This window comes from Marmota marmota, unplaced genomic scaffold (assembly GCF_001458135.2).
Source record: "Marmota marmota marmota unplaced genomic scaffold, marMar, whole genome shotgun sequence".
NCBI lineage: Eukaryota > Metazoa > Chordata > Mammalia > Rodentia > Sciuridae > Marmota > Marmota marmota.
Window position 1 is genome coordinate 23835580 of NW_026000037.1, and position 12744 is coordinate 23848323.

The 12744-nt window shown below is 40.4% G+C and overlaps 1 non-coding gene across 1 annotated transcript; it reads left to right on the forward strand.

The window, feature by feature from the left end:
- The first annotated feature begins 9877 nt into the window (after nt 1-9877).
- LOC125619482 lies at nt 9878-9984 on the forward strand. Its single transcript, XR_007351036.1, has one exon. It is a non-coding gene; the product is annotated as a U6 spliceosomal RNA (small nuclear RNA).
- Nucleotides 9985-12744: the final 2760 nt, after the last annotated feature.

A 12744-nucleotide genomic window follows, 5' to 3' on the forward strand; every position in this document is an offset into this window, starting at 1 on the left:
GTACTGTACACATGAGGACTGGAAATATGAGAATCAAAGCTTCATAGTGTAAACATGAGGCACTGCTGAATAAATTTGATAAAGGAGATTTTTAAATATAATCCAAATCGCATCTTGGGAAAGTTGGTCAGCTTATGAGTGCTCAGAGTAAAGTAGTACAAGGAGACTCAAAGTTTGCGGAGGAGGGGATTTTGAGGATGATCCTAAAATCCAGGCAGGATGAAATTCTGAACTGGGGAGTGGAGAGGAGAGAATAGATGTGAGGGCCTTGATAGGGACTGGCCCCCTGACCAGTGACTGGTGAGAGGGTGACGTGGCCTAGAAGAGAAGAGTCAGAGATCATTCTGAGTTGAGAAGACTGGAGAAAGGATAAGCACCAGACGACCCAGGACAGGCTGTGTTGCTGGGTTGGGGTATCTGCAGCCTCATCAGTCTGTAGGTATCACCCTTACCAATGCACCTGCAGTGATTTTCTCAAGACCATCTGGAAATGGAACTAAACAATTCAGGTTATTTTGAGTGAAACAAAATTGTCCCAGAAACCATTTCAGTGGAGGGACAGAGTTTCAGAAGAGCAGACGTGTAACAGTGAGATACAGATACAGAGCAGAGCCCCTGCTCGGAAGGGACTTTGCCTCTACCTTTTTTTTTTATTCTCCACTTTCCACATTTTTACTGGTGCCTCCTAGTTGTACATAGGGATGAGGTTTGTTGTTACATATGTGCAAGTGCACACAGTGTACACTATAACAAGACCATTTGGCCAAGATCACTCCCCAGCCCTTCCCTCCACCCTCCACATCTCTCACTCCCAGGTCCCTTTCCTCCACTGATCTCCCTTTGATTTTCATAAGATCTGCCGCCATCTTTCTTTTCCTTTTTCCTCTCTAGCTTCTACATCTGAGAAAAGGCCCAGGACCCTTGATCTCCTGAGTTTGGCTTATTTCACTTAATATAATGACATCTAGTTCCATCCATTTTCCTATGAATGACATAATTTCATTTTTTCTTCATGGCTGAATGAAAATCCATTGTGTGATATGCACCACATTTTCCTTTATCCATTCACCCACTGATGGGCACCGAGGCTGTTTCCAAAGTCAAGCTTTTTTTGAATTATGCTTCTATAAACATAAGTATGCATGTGTCACTGTAGTATGCTGACTTTAACTCTTCAGGATAAATACTGAGGAGTGGGGTAACTGGGACCTGTGTGGTTCCATGCCTAGTCTTTTGAGGTACTTCCATAATGATTTCCATAATGGTTGTACTAATTTACAAACCCACCAATAGTGCAAAAGTGTTCATTTTTTTTTTCTCCACGTTCTCTTCAGCATTTATTTTTATTCATATTCTTGATGGCTGCCATTCTGACTGGTCTAAGATACAATTTCAGTTTAGTTTCATTTTGCATTTCCCTAATTGCTAATGATGCTAAACATTTTTTCATATATTTCTTGGCCATTTGCATTTGTAATTATGAGAAGTGTCTCATAAGTGTGTCACTGATTCATTTGCCCATTTATTAATTGGGTTATTTGATTTTGGTTAAAATTCTGAAGTTAATTTGAACTTAATTTTTGGGCAGGGTGAGGGATGAGGATCTAGTTTCATTCTTCTACATAGATGAATAACCAGTTTTTCCACCGCCATTTGTTTAAAAGTCTGTCTTTTCTCCAAGGATCATATAACTGTTGATGTGTGTGTTTGCCTCTGTATCTTCTATTCTGTATCATTGATCTGTGTGTCTGTCTTTATGCAGTTTTTGTCACTATAGTTCTGGAAAAAAATTTGAAGTCAGGTATTGGGATTTCTCCAGCATTGCTTTTTTTTTTTTTTTTTTTTTTTTTTGGCTTAGAATAGCTTTGGCTATTCTGGATTTTTTATTCTTCCAAATGAATTTTGGGACTGTTTTTCTATTTCTGTGAAAAATGTCTGTTTTAATCCCTATCCATTTTCTGTTGCTGTAACAAAACACCTGAAGGCGAGTCCATTATAAAGAAAAGAGGATTGCTCATCTCGCAGTTTTAGAGGTTGAGCGTCCAAGACCAGGCAACCCCATCTGTTTTGCCTCTGATGAGAGTGGCCTGGAATCACAGTGGTGGGAGCTTTGTGTGAAAGGGATCTCATGGTGAGACATGAAGCCAGAGGAATCCAGGGGCCAGTCTTAGTATTGTTATAACAACCTGCTTTCTTGGCAACTAACTGGGGTCCCACAAGAACTAAACTAGTTCCTTTTTAGTGTCACATCCCTGTGACCTTTTGAACTCCCATTTTCACCCCTTACGGTCTCACCACCTCCCAGCATCACCACGCCAGGGACTGAGCTTCCAGCACAGGAATCTTTGGAGGACATTCAAGCCATCTCCGGACCACAGCCCCCCATCCCATCACCAGCAGGTGAAGCAGAAGTGCTCTCCCACAACACGGCCCTTCCTAGCAAGGTTTCCACGGTCCCACTGAACATGGAACCCAAGCTGAACAGGATTAAAACCAGTCTCCATCACAGCGGATCTCACTGCCCACTCCATTTCCTCATCTGAAGGATCCGAGAGTCTCTGAGCTCCTTTCTATGAACCCATGAGTATTTCACAATGCATTCTCAGGGGCCAGCCTCACAGTAGGACAGCATCACAAGCACCCAGAGAGTTGGGGAGGCAATGACAGAATACCTAGGAGGGTGACAGCTGGGGAAGCCATTCGATCTCAGGGAGGCAGACCCAGATTTGACTCTGGTCTGTTGCTTCTTGCTTGTGAGCCCTGGATGAGGAGGTAAAATAGAATACAGCACAGCATATGAGAAAGGGGTACACCAAGTTGTTCAGATAATGTGATCACAATGATCCATAGGAGCTGAAGCAGTCCTGGAAGGCTTCTTGGAGGAGGTAAATGTGAAGTCCTATAGTGTCCACGTGGGCATAGCAAGAGGAAAAGCTTTGGGATAAGGCTAACAAGCCACCTTCCCAAAGGGACAGGCAGGGGGCTTTACTGAAATAGATAATGAGGGAGAGGGAGAGCTAAGTGAGACTTGGTACAGAACAGGTCCAGGAGGGCTCCCTTGAAGAGCTGGCCTTGTTTGCGGCCGAGGCAAAGGCTCAGGGTCCTTAATCCTACACATTTCTAAGAGGTCCAATAAACCTACCTTTATTTCATCACAATATCATTGTTACATCATGGGCCAGGAGCCCCCGGGACACATCAATTTTGCTTAGCTAACAGCAAAAATAAGATTTTCATAAATGTAAACAAATATGTTTATGAAAATAAAGTTACACAAAATGTTGCATTTGAATACAAGATGTCAGAAAAACGTTGCTCAGAGATGGGTGCCCTTAGGATTTTTTACTGCTTGTGGCCAGTCTCCTGGGCTGCAAGGATCCCCTGGTACCAGGAGTAAGACTGGTCACCTTTTTTGTTTCTTTCCTTATCCTGGCCCTAGGAGCTCCAAAAGAGTCAACGCCACCTGGGATGAGCCCTAGATGGGCAGTAGTATAAGAAACAACACTGAAGCAGTCGGGCCACAGGGTCCATTTGGCCCTGCAAGGAGCCCTGAGTAGTCCCAGCAGCCCGCGGTCCTCCCTCTGCCATGATGTGGGGCTTCCTCCCCACACCCCCCATCTGTCCAAGCCCTCTTGTAAGTGTCCATACACAGCACCTTCTCAGGCTCTGGCAAGGATGATCAGAATAACTGATCTTATTAGGTCACCGTGACCAGTGTCCAGACCAGTTCTGGAACCCACTCATCTCTATCTAAACTCAATTCTGACTCTGGCTCCTTGAAGAAAGAAGAGCCACATATCTGAGCCGAGGAAAGTTTGCATTTCCAAGTCCCTGCCAGAAATATGGAACTCCTTTGGTGATCTCAGATACACCTGATAATTTATCAGCAATTCTAGAAAAGAAAGGTATTCACCTGGTAATGACTTTCCTCAATATCCCCAATTTGAACAGAAAAGGAGTAAAAAAAAAAATATACAGTTTTCCATTTGAATATGTGAATTCCTCTTATTAAGCAGGTAAAAAGGAAAAAAACAGTGAGGGGGATCTCACACAAAAACAAAAGGGAGAAGGGTAGAGGAAAGGGATTGAAGGAGAAGGGAGGAAGGGAGGGCAAGGGGAAAAAGTATGGAGTGAAAATCACCAAATTATGTTGTGCACATGTCTGAATACATCACAATGAAATCCCACTTTTGTGCATGATTATAATCCACTAATTATAATTAATTAATTAATTAATTAATGGATAAAAGTATACTTAGAGGAAGAGGATCAAGGGGAGGGGGAGGAGAGGGAAAAGAGGAGTGGTAAGAAATGAAACAAATGATGGTGTGTATCTGTACAAATATGTCACAATAAACCTGCTCTTCTGCATAAATATAATGCAATGACAAACAAACAAACAATACAGTTTTAAAAAGGAAAAACACATCTCTGTAACAGCTTTTCCCTTGTTTATTAGGGGAAGGAGGTTTTAAAAAATATTTTTTAAACTAAATATATTTTTGACTGATACATAAAAACAAAAATACTATACATGTTCCTGGGGAGGCATGAGATTTCGAAACATGTGTACATTGTGTAACGTTTTAATCATGTGACACTTACCTATCTTCTCAGACATTTAGAGTTGGTGAGATTTTTTCAAAATTCCTTTTTCCAGCCCTTAGAAGTAACAGTGTATCATTATTATCTATAGTCACCTTACTGTGCAATAGCACACCACAACTTCCTTTTTTAACACACTTTCAGTTGTTCTTTTTAGATATACATGAAAATAGAGTGTATTTCGACATAATATTCATACATGGAGTGTAGCTTATTCTAATTAGGATCCCATTCCTGTGGTTGGACATGATGTGGAGTTTCACGGGTCATGAATTCATCTATGAGCATAGGAAAGTGATGTCTGGTTCATTCCACTGTCTTCCTCTTCCCATCTCGCCTCCCTTCACTCCTATGTCACCATAGCTTAGGACCCCCTGATCAACCTTCCCCAGTCCTCCCCACCCCGACTCTCCCCACCTTATGCTAACCACCCATTTGGGCTGGACTTTCTGTGAGATCAGTTTCATTAGATTCTAGGTGTGAGTGAGGCCATTCAGCACTCGTCTCTTTGTGCCTGGCTTATCTCATGTAACATAATGATCTCCAGTTCTTCTCAAGAGGAAGAACATATTACCAGTTATTGCCCCGATGAGATGAGTGGGGCACGTTTCTGAAGAGCACAGGGAACAGAATGTCAGGCCTGATCTGAACAAGCCACCAGTGAGGCATGCAACTCACCTTTTGTGTGTGTGTGTCAATTTGTTATTATCATCTGAATTATAAATGTTTCTTATTACCAAATAAGCATACCAGGAGTACTAAGTCAGCTAAGGCTCATTGTCTGCTCAATGTGGGGCTTAGTTAGCTAAGCAAAATTGATGTGTCCCAGTGGCTCCTGGCCTATGATGTGATAATGATACTGTGTTGAAATAAAGGTAGGTTTATTTGACCTCTTAGAAATCTGTAGGATTTAGATATACTGTCATGTTTATACAAGCAAGGCCCTCAAATCCCAAGTATGACCTGCATTTGGAGCACTGGTCCCTGGAGACGAGTTCGGCACTTCAGTCACTGTGGTACTGAGACCCTGCTGTGTGATCCTGGGACTGCAATTGAGGCCTCTTTTGAGAAAGCTAAGGATGTCACCTATGAGGGCTCTCATTCTCCCAGAGTCAAGAGGGCCTCAATACTCCCTTCTACTCTATGGAAAACAGGTGACAGTGTGGAGACAAGAACTAAGAGGGACTCTACCAGACCAGTTTGATTGGGCATGACTTACAAATAGCCCGGGGCCCCTGATACTGAAGTTCAAACCCCATCACACCCATGCACTCAGGCTATGCCTTGTGATTCCGAGCAGAACTCATTAACCTTCTATCTTCTACCCAGGGCTGTCTTACGAAAGGTTATTACATCTAAAAATACTTGATCGTATTGACACACTGACTACCGCCTTTGGTCATAGACAACCTTTGCATTTCAACTCCCACACCCACTGGTGGTGTGACCTTGCTCATGTCACTGAGCCTTTCAGTAATTCATTCTTTTTCCTTGGAAAAGAAGGCAGAAAGTGGCTATCTTGCAAAGTTTCTGTAACAAATGGGAGAGGTAAAAGTTATTTTCACTGTGCCTGGCACTGAGTAAGTAAAATGTGAGCTTTTGTTCTTAGTAATATCACTATTTAGGGCTTGTGCTCATTGATCCCAAAACTATTTATTGAGCACCTTCTACATGACAAGAACTTTTTTATTAAGTGCTATCAACTGCAGTCAATTATAGTTATATCACAAAGATTAGTAAAAAGTGTTGGAGTGTTCACATCTTTGCCCCAAAAGAATTGATGTGATAATAACACCAATAAATACACATCTCTGGCACATATATCATACACACGTATGTACCCTCATGTCTGTGTATTTCTATCTCAGCATAGCTTTCTTAGATTTTGTGTCATGTAGCATGAGATACAGGCACTGAAAGTCTAGATGTGGAAACAGGAGTGTAACAAACAGGAGAGGTGAGCACTACACAACAAGCTGACACTCATTACAGAAGACTTCCTGGAGAAGGTGATTTGAGTTGGATCTTAAAATGTCCCTTGGTAGGTATATGCTGCAGTCTGGCTGGGCATGATTCAGGAGCCACTTGTCAAAAGAAAGGAACTTTATTTTTAGAACCACACACGCCAAACAAAACAGCTCCTCAGGAAAAACCCTCAGAGCCCAACTGCCACCACCGGCTTCCCACAAGCCTCTCCCCCTCCCACAATCCTCCTGCTCTTGAGGCCGATTGGCTGGGTCACATGGGCGGAGCCAAAAAAGTCCCCCAATGAGCAGCTCCGTGGTCTGAAAGGGCAGGGAATCAGCCCAATGAGCATCACCGCAGAGGAGCCAATCAGCTAGATGTTGCTGGGGCCGCTGTGAGCCAATAATCAGCTGGCAGTCTGAAAGTTTGCTGGGGCCCCTTCGGCTGTGGCTCTCAACAGGTATACACTTTCTGAGTGAGTCCATGAACACCCATACATCTTCCTCCCAGTAACTTTCTTTCTCCTGGGTAACACCCTTTATCCCATTGGTTCATTTCACTCAGCACAGTGGTTGGTTCTGAAATGTGCACAAGTCCCAGACAAGGCCAATGAGAATGAGGCATGTGTTTTATGGTGGTAATGGTGGCAATCAACACTCTTTCTGCAGAGCATGCATAAGGGAGGATGCCAACTTGCAGCTATTGAGGAGACTCCAAGAAGATGAGGTTTTTCAGGTAGAAAAGCAGGGCCAAAAGATGTCATCTGGATGATGCATTTAGATGCTATGATTTGGAGATGGCTTGAGTGTGTTCCCTAAAGTTCACGTATTGAGGTTGTGGGAACTTGGAGAGGTGAGGCCTAATGGAAGGTGGTTAGGTCATGGAGGTATGAGGGCATCTTTCTCAGAGAGAAATAATGTAGCTCTCAAATGATCCCAGTTAGTCACGGAGAGAGCAGGTTATAAAAAGAGTGAGCCTGGTCCCTAAATATCTCTTGCTTCCAATCTCACCATGTGAGTGTTCTCTCTCTCTCTCTCTCTCTCTCTCTCTCTCTCTCTCTCTCATGTTCTCCCACCATGATGCCATGCACCATGTTCTGATGTAGTCAAAAGGCCCAAATAAGATGCCCAATTTCTGGGGCCAACTAATCTTGAATTTGCAGTCTACAAAAGTATGAATATAATAAACTTACCCAGCTTTGGGTGTTTTGTTATAGCAACACAAAATAGACACTTTCTCATCAATGTACCTGATCCAGACATGACTTAACCAATCCTGATATTGAACTGTTTCATTCCAGCAAACAAAGTCAATCCAATTTGAGTAGGATTTTCTGGAGAAGGAACTTTAAAAGATAAAGACAGAGAATATGTTTGAATAAGCCCTTTTCGTCACCTCAAGGGAAAAACTGGTGCAAAACTTGGGCAAGGTGTACTAAAGGAAAACTATTCTGGGATTTGCATTGGATATTTGTCTTCTTTGTCCTCTTGGAGCACCAGGCTCTGCTGATCCCCTTAGCTATACATTAAATTTCCCATTTCCTTTTTTTATACAGTTTTAGTAAAACTGAAAAAAAAGCTATATATATATATATATTATTTTTTCTCAGTTCTCCACCATATATAACCTATGAATCACCAGGGGAATTGACTTTCTTCCAGGATTTCCACAAAAATAAGACTTGTGTGTTGTCTGGGGAAGTGAAGCCCCCAACAGTTGTCTGTTGCTGTGAAGATGGTTCAAGCTTGATTTATTCCAGTATATTCTGTTCTGAGTTTTCCCACATCTGAATACTATTTTCTCTCCCACAGTGGCAAGCAGGTATTTACCCTGATCACTTTTTATAGTTAAAGGAACCCCATGTATGGGTCTGAGCCAAGAAACTTCCATTAGAGGGAATATGGATGATGTGACACTTCCTGTGTTGCATTATTAAATATCCCCATTTTCCTCAGCAATTTCAGACTTTAGGTTTAATGTTCCTTAGTCAGTCACATGGCTACCTTGTTCACATCCTTCCCCTCATTTGTAATGCCTCCTAACTGGTTCTTTCCCCACCATTCAAGAATCAGACCCAGTCTTCTCCCTTCGATAAACATTTTTGAGCTGTATTCTAAAATAATGGCCTGGTCTCTCTATTTGATATTCCTTGAGCCTCTTTAAATACCTGTTTCCACCTGATTATTTTCTGTAAATTTTCCTCCCCCACTAGTTTATGGGATCTACTGAAAATACAACTCCTACCTCAATCTCTTGGGAAAGTATGGGTGGTTAATAAATGTATGTTAAAGTAAATTTAATTAAACTAGAAGTGAAGTAATGTCAAAACCTTCATTAGTAAAATAATTGAGTAAACTAGTGTCTTCAGACAGGTGTAGTCCCAGGGTTTGTAGTAGGTAGGCAGCATTTAATGATTTGAGCATCCTTTAAGATGGAGATGGGCCCTAGTTTCCTGGGTACTCTGATAGTTTGAGAAGCATTAATAATTCAGATGCTCTATTTGGAGAGGACTATGTCGTGCCAGAGTTGGAGGAAAAGGCAAAGTGACTCAAGCCAAGAGAGGAAGAAGGAGAAAAATGCTAGAACACAGATCAAATCTTGACTGCTATTTAAAAAGTCTCCAGCTATCAATTTTATATGCAGAACATGTCAGACACACAAATGAACCAGAGGAGATTTTTTTTTTACTACCAATGAAGAAAAGGATATGTTTTGTGTTGTTGTTGTTGTTGTTGTTGTTTGGCGGGAGTATTAGGAAAGCATTAAAAATTACAGGTCTTGATTAAAATTTTGGAGAATTTTTAAGCATTTGGGACAGCAAATTTGAAGTCTCACTGGGTAGATTCATCCCTGAAGTGGTTTCTCCTGGCTTTATGCAGTCTTGATATGGAGAAAGCAGAGTTTCCGTGAAATTGTACAGTTATAATGAAGGCAAATGCCTTGATAAAAGAATGTACTTTATATGCCAAAGTTGAGATAAAGAAAAGGAAACGGATTACACTAGCTTCTCAGATCAACAGATATTTACCGTGGCCCCCACACTAGGTGCAGGGTGATAAGCTAGGAACTGTGGAAATACAAACAGGCTCAAAGCTCTGTCTGTCCTCCCCCTTATCCAACTAAGAGGAGCTCACTATGCAAGGCAGAAGACAAGACAGGAACCTATGTAAAGGTACACAATGATCTAATATCTGCAGGACACTGGTGAATACAAAGAGGTAATGAAGGCTGTTCCTTGCCCTCAATAGCTTACAGCATCCATAGTGAACAAATCCACACTAAATTGTATAATAAAAACTTGCCTAGGGTACTTGCTTCAGCAGCACATATACTAAAATTAGAAAGATACAGAGAAGATTAGCATGGCCCCTGTGCAAGGATGACATGCAAATTCGTGAAGTGTTCCATATTTCTAAATTGGTGCAATCAATATGGAAAGCAGTATGGAGATTCCTTGGAAATCTGGGAATAGAATCACCATTTGACCCAGCTATCTCTCTCCTCAGTCTATATCCAAAGGACAGTATACTACAGGGACACAGCCACATCAATATTTATAGAAGCACAATTCACAATAGCTAAACTGTGGAACCAACCTACATGTCCTTCAGTAGATGGATGGATTTTTTAAAAATGTGGCATGTATACACAATGGAATATTACTCAGCAATAAAAGAGAATAAAATCATGGCATTTGTAGATAAATGGATAGCATTGGTGAAGATAATGCTAAGTGAAGTTAGCCAATCCCCCAAAAAACAAATGCCAAATGTTTTCTCTGATATAAGGTGACTGACTCATAGTGGGGAAAAGAGGGGGAGCATGGGAGGAATAGATGAACTCTTATAGGGCAGAAGGGTGGGAGGGGAAGGGAGGGGGCAGGAGATTAGCAAGGATGGTGGAATGTGATGGACATCATTATCCAAAATACATGTATGAAGACACAAAGTGGTGTCAACATACTTTATATACAATCAGAGATATGAAAAATTGTGCTCTATATGTAATAAGAATTGTAATGCATTCCACTGTCATTTATTTTAAATAAATAAATAAATGAAAGGCCCATTAACAACAACAACAACAAAATTTGCATAGGGTTCATGGCAATGAAGAAAGTTTTATAATATTGGCAATACAATTATGATCACTACACGAGATCAGAGAATGGAATGTGTGCTTTATGTCCAGGTAACAGGAAAATCTTTGTTGAGGATGTACATGCTGAGTGACAGTAAAAAGTGGATAGGATGGACCAAGAGAAGGAAGTCAGACTACAGGAGCCACTGGACTATAGGAGAGAGCACACAGTGGAAACATGGAGACTGGACTTCAGCTCTGACTAGCATGAGCCTTTCTCTTTTCCCCCAGAGTCTCAGTTTCCCTGTGGTCCCCAGGAAGAAGAATTAGAAGATCATCTCATTCAATTCCAGATCAGCATTTTTCAAGCACCAACAAGTGGTTTACAGGAAGTAAGGGTGAAATATTAGAGATGCTAACTCAAGAAATGGAAACGGAAAGAATGTACTCCTGCTTGAGATACAGAGAGTCAAGCAGTCATCTGAGATGGCTAGAACACTGTCAGGTTGGACAAATTGTGCCCAAATGACTAGCATAGTCTTGAGGATTCTTATTTATGCAACAAAAAATTTTCCAAAAGAAAGAGTCTTAACAAATGAACTTTAAGAAAAAAAGGCAATTGCTACTGAGAAAAAGTGTCCTTAACCATGATTTTCTTAAAAAAGACAAATATATGAAAAAAATGTTCAGCATCTTTAGCAATTAGAGAAATGCACATTAAAACTAAACTGAGATTTCATCACACTCCAGTGAGAATGGCAATTATCAAGAATACAAGTAATAATAGAAGTTGGCGAGAATGTGGAGAAAGTTACAAATTGTGATTGCAAATCCATGTAAGCACTATGGAAAGCAGTATGGAGAATCGTTAGAAAACATGTAATGGAGCCACCATTTGACCCAGCTATCTCACTCCTGGGCTTATACCCAAAGGCATTTAAATCACCATACTCAATGATGCAGCCATATCAATGTTAATATCAGCTCAATTCACAGTAGCTAACATATAGAACTAACCTAGATGCCCTTCAACAGATAAATGGATAAAGAAAATGTGGTATTTGTACATAATGGAATATTACTTAGCCATAAAGAAGAATGAAATTATAGCATTTGCCAGTAATAGATGGAACTGGAGAATAAGCCAATCCAACAAAACCAAAGGCCAAATATTTTCTCTGATGTGCAGATGCTAATTCACAATAGGATGGGAGGAGCAGGGTAGGGAAGAATAAAAGTACTTTGTGTATTAGACAAAAGGGAATGAAGGGAAGGGAGGCGGAATGGGATTAGGAAATATAATAAAATGAATAGGACATTATATCTTATGTGCATATATATATACACAACTGTTGTAATTCTACATCATCTACAACCAGAAGAATGAGAAGTTATACTCCATATATGTGTAATATATCAAAATCCATTCTACTATCATGTATAAAAAATTAGAACAAAATTTTAAAAATTTAGAAAATTAGTAAAAAAAAGATCAATTCACTAGAAAAAGAGAAATTCTGATCTTAGAGCATAGTTTTCAAATGTAAGTATAGATAAAACTGACAATAACAAGAAGAAATAGAGAAATCTAAAAATGAGTATGAGTACATACCTCACCACACAAGCTCTGAGAATTCAATTGTATAAGGAATTAATCAGCATTCTGTATGTGCCTTTATATTACCTTTGTCATCTTAAAGAATATAAAGGTGATAAAATAAACATAAAGAATGCTGGAAATAATTATCAAAGAGCCAAACTTTCAAAAATGAAAAAAAAAATGATTCTTTACATTTCTTCAGGAAATTTGAAAATAATAGGTGAAATCAGTGTAAAAATAATAGAAAATAATAGGTGAAATCTATCAAAGAAAAAAATATTCATGAAATTAAAAATCAGTAGAAATGGGCTGGGGATGTGGCTCAAGTGGTAGCGCGCTCCCCTGGCATGCGTGCGGCCCGGGTTCGATCCTCAGCACCACATACAAACAAAAGATGTTGTGTCCACCGAAAAATAAATAAATAAATATTAAAAAAAAAAAATCAGTAGAAAGACATCAATATTTTATCAGATATAAGCAGATTTCCTTAAGGA